The sequence below is a fragment of the Engraulis encrasicolus genome, chromosome 22 (assembly GCF_034702125.1).
Source record: "Engraulis encrasicolus isolate BLACKSEA-1 chromosome 22, IST_EnEncr_1.0, whole genome shotgun sequence".
Classification (NCBI taxonomy): Eukaryota; Metazoa; Chordata; class Actinopteri; order Clupeiformes; family Engraulidae; genus Engraulis; species Engraulis encrasicolus.
In genome coordinates this window covers 9,463,717-9,468,716 of record NC_085878.1, presented here as the reverse complement: position 1 = coordinate 9,468,716, position 5,000 = coordinate 9,463,717, and the positions used below count along the sequence as shown (strand labels likewise).

At 38.6% G+C, this 5,000-nt stretch overlaps 1 protein-coding gene across 1 annotated transcript in view; it reads right to left on the bottom strand.

Moving 5' to 3' along the window:
* LOC134439302 (actin-binding LIM protein 3-like) overlaps positions 1 to 5,000 on the bottom strand; it is a gene marked incomplete at its 5' end in the record, with an annotated part of 20,348 nt that overhangs the window by 8,143 nt on the left and 7,205 nt on the right. The window lies entirely within an intron of this gene.

The following is a 5,000-nucleotide window of genomic DNA, read 5'->3' as shown; positions in this document are numbered from 1 at the left end:
GTCTAGTTTATGAATTGGTATGATAACCTTTGCAGAACAGTAGCTTTATCATATTTATCATGCATTTCTTATTTGAACCATTTTACACTAAAAACGCCTAGGCTAATTTGCTAATATCTTGATAAATTGAACATAAAAATGACTGTTAGATAAATATATTTATAGGAAAAGATGTTATACAACATTCTTGGATAGTTCAAAGGGCACATTACACATATTTCCCACTTAATTTAGTTCAGGCCCCCATTTTCACTGACTTTTCGTTTAAAAATGAGGGTTTATTTCTCAACAGTGAAAATACTGGTAGATTGGGTAAGGAAAATAAATCTTCTATGCCTCACCACACAATTTTGCCAGTACATTACAATACAGGTGGGTTTTGTATTACAAGTTTTCTGAAAAATTTCCTTTAAAAAGTTTCATTATCCAAACAAAGTGTACTGTACTTAAATGTAAACTAATTTAGAGACACACTCGAATTTGATATGTAGACAAAGACCTATTTGATGAAGCAGAGACTTCACTTTTTACATCAACAGGGTGTTTGGAGAGGATAAAGTAACTTTTTGTACCATGCTGTTGTTGAGAGTGTACTACACTATACAATCCAGTGGCATGCACAGACATTTTTGGGGGCAGGTGCTCAAGGTGGGGGCGGGGGGCGTGTGGAACTTCCAGTTGCCTTGCTAGGTTAGAGCGTTTTCATTCGTGGGCCACTTCAAATTTTATAAAAGGCTGCACTATGAACACAGATCAGGATTTCCCCCAGCAGTTTAGGCCTATATTGAAGGTGGGCACCTTCACAACAGACCCCACCTCCACTAGGTCCCCTGAAAACAACTTAATTGTATTGCAAATTAAATTTCTAAGAGTTCTTTACAAAGCATGTCAAATTCCATGTGAAACTGCATAAGAATAAAATTACATCAGGGCCTTGAGACATAAGTTATTCACCCTTTTATTATAAACTATATTATATCAGGGGGAATTGTCACATGCTTTTGATCTCAAGAATTTCTACCGTAGATGATCATGCCAATATGGAACACATTGTGGCAAAATAAAAATGGAACGTTCAAAAAGGGCCTTTTTTTCGTCCAATACTGCGAAGGGGCAGGTGCTTTAGCACCACAAAGTCCGTTCCTATATCTGTGCATGCCTATGATACAATCACTGGGGTTTGGAAATCTAACCATAAAAGTAAAGTCCCAAAACAACAGACTGACCCGCTCTGGAAAGCAGTGGGGGTGAGGGATCACCCCACCTTCAAAGCAACATACTGTATGAAGAGTCCAGAGAGCAGGCCAGTAACAGGGAATAACAGATTACATGTTTGACGATTATTATTAACAATCAAAACATTTAAAAGTTGCATTCCCTTACAGTTACTGCTTCAGTGTCTGGTAATGAAAGTACATTTACTATGTGAAGATAAGTGGTGGTTTCTAGATTCATATGTTATGCTATTCTCAAATTTTGATCATTCCACACATAACCCAGAGAAAACACATAATGTGCATGCGTGTTGGTGTGGCAGTGGTTGTGTGTCTGTGCCTGACAGATGGAGTTGACTCTATGAGCTTTATCTGCTTGCATTTGTCTCCTTCTGCTCAAATATCTACCTTCATCTGGCTGTCCCTGCTGGTAACTCTTATAATATCGTCTTCGGCTGAGTTTCCCAAAAACACTTAAGTAGTAATAAGTAGTACTTAAGTATGAGGCACTCTTTAGACAATATCAGAGATAGACATCAATTCAAGTACAATACCTTTTCTTGTACATGCATGCTTAAACATAACACATGTTTGAGGAAAAGGCCTATACACTTTTAATTGCGATGTGTATATTCCTGATATACTGACAAGGGGCCACCTCATACTTAAGTTCTATAACCTCCAGCAATTGCATTTGCTCAAATGACTGTAATTGAGTACTTTGATGTGTAACTTGTAGTTTCCAAGGTAGTTATTAGAATGGGTGATTTTATTTTTACTCAAATTACAATTTGGCCCAAGTATTTTACTTACATCTACCTTGAGTACTGAGGAAGGCAAAATTGAAATAAAGGGGAAAATCTGTCAGACATGAAGGGAAATTGTGTGTTATTACCATTTACCATAAATTATCTATTTTGGACTAATCTATTGGATTACTATCTAGGGCCCGCCGGCCCCATACCATTAGTCCGACAGCCCACAGACGGTGGGACACAATAGAGTTGCAAGCGACTGGCTGAGAATAGTAGAGCACACACCAGGGACTAGATCTGTATAGCAACGCAGCCTGAAAGCCTTTTTTAGAAGATATACAAGACTTATTATTTATTAACAAAACTTATTCATGAATGTAATCCCACAACAGGGAATTAAATGAAATGCATCAGACTATTTCCTTTGGTAGGCGTCCCAGCCTTTGAAATGGAAGGTCCCAGACCCAAACACAATGAAATCCAGACCCCTAAATTCAGAGTAATGGGCTATTGTATCAATGAGCTGACCCTAGGCCTGCAATTTTGCCACACCAGGGCACACAGAATTTTGCTGTCACGATTGCCAGGTTATTGGAAGATGACTTGTGTAGAGATAGACAGAGGTCACGAAGGGTGCTATTTAAGGAAAGCAATAGACAGACAAACTGAAAACTAACTTTTCCTCAAATTACATTTTTAAAGAGGTAATTTTACTTCTACTTTGAGTAGAATTTGAACCAAGTATGGTAATTCTTTCCACCTCTGATAGCCTCCTACTGCAAATGGGCCTGGCGACAGGCCAATTCACTCTTGGCTGAAAACGCTCAACTACATTATAACAACATTGCTAACAATGCAGGAAGTCTTGGGTAACCGATTGAGACTTGGCCATCACCATTTGGTGACAATAAGGTTATAACAGAGGGACTGCGTTACAACGTTAAAGCCAGCCGGCCGGAGTGCACCACCTGACAGCCGGGGTACACTACGACAGTTTTCTTGAACTACTTTGTACCCAGTCCGAGTACCACCGAGCCACCAGGTTATTTGATAGGGAATATCTTAACATGAAATACACATTATCTAATGTAAGGGGGAAGAGGCTAGGGCTACAATAGAACAATAATGTAAAGGTAAATACAAAAAATAATCATAAAAACACAAAAGGACAGTGCAGGCCGTGGTAAGCTTAGAGCCTTAAAGCTCACGATGAGATCAGAGCTCTTTCAAGCTGTTTTTCATAAGCTAGGACAGGACTTGGAGCTGTCCATGGATGTATTGATGAAACATTTAGGTGCCAACTCTACATGTTGTTTTACCTGTCCAGGGACTGCAGATGGAAATTAGCTATATAGCTATAATCTGGCACAAGCCATCTTTTTACTTCTGTAATCAATGTGTATTGTGCATGGTCCCTGTTGAACTAAACTAAATAAACTAAACTAAACTAAACTAAACATAACATCGACAAATACGTAGAACATAAATACAACCTGCTACCAGTTTTTCTGCACTCAGCATGGAGAGTGTGAATCAAGACAACTTCCACCATGTGAGGACTGCCTCCTCATGCATGCTATGTTTGCCAACTATCAGGCTGGCATCTTGAGAGCAAGTATTCAGCAGCATCCACAAATCCCAATCCCACTTGACCATGGCTGGGCCAACTATGAAAATGACCAGCTCACTATACAGTGGATGCGGCAATCTCCAGCCCCCGAGGCAGTGCTACAACTGATGTCTTGCAAGTGCAGCCATCAATGTAAACTGTCGGATTGCCAATGTCTGAGAAGTAGCTCAAAATGCACAACCCTCTAAAAACTTCAGACATGCGCATATCAGCATGAAGAGGATAATCATGTTGACATATTTCCAGATGCTTACTGGACTCAGTCAGATCTTGAGGACTGAAATAATGCTCTTTAGTTTATTTTAATATGGTTAATGTGTATCTGTTCATGGTGTTTGTTAATGTTACTGTTGCTGTTGCGGGACAAATTAATAAAAAAAAAAAAACGATTTAATATGTTGTTATTTTTATCACATTTTGTCATTCATATCTTGCTTAGGTGATTCTATTAGATCTTATTGGTATGGTCTAACAACCATTTTAGGGTCTTGATTGAAGGGAAAGCATCCCTGAGGAAATGTAAGCACCCTGTGTGGTCAACAAACTGCATAATAACAAAGAACAACAATACAGTTTTCACATTTCCGTTTTACTGGTCCACCATTTCAACGCATGATCTTTCACTAACTACCTCTTTGCAATGGTTATCATGCCATATTAATGTACATGGTTGTCACATGTTAGTATGTGTTAATTCATTATGTTTTTTGGTGTTGCTTTGCTGTTGGGGGAAAAGTAAAAAAGTTAAAAAAATAAATAAAAAAAAAACGGTTTTCATATGTTATCCTTTTTATCACATTTTGTCTATGAGGTGATTCTATTAGGCCTCTTAGTGTGGTCTAACAACCCCTGTAGGGTCTTAATAGAAGGGGAAGCATCCCTGAGGTAATTGAAGCACCTTGTGTGGTCAACAAACTACATAATAGCAAAGAACCACAATACCGATTTTCACATTTTCATTTTACTGGTCCACCATTTCAACGCATGATAACTACCAAAAAGCTACCTGTTTGCAATGGTTATCATGCCAAACTGTTTACTTGAGATGTCCAAGAAGTAAAAAAAACAGCTTAGAACTTGCCCACCCGTTCGATTGCGAGAGGTCAATTTTTGTGTCCTGGCTCAAGGCCTAACTCCTGTAGGCAATGAGACCATTAGGTCAGTGCAGTATGACTATTTTGGTTAATGACACACTGAGAACGAATTGGACATTCATTTTGATACCGCTTTCTGCGAGTTTTGCGCTTAGGAATGTTGCTTCCTATCAAGAAACTGCCGGCCCGTGAGAAGCATAGAAGTAAAATCAGAAGTCAAATTCAATTTCAAGTGAAGAAGTGATAGGGTTAAGTTATGTTAAAATGTGAAAGTTAAGGTAACAAATAATTTAAAAAGATCGTTTTT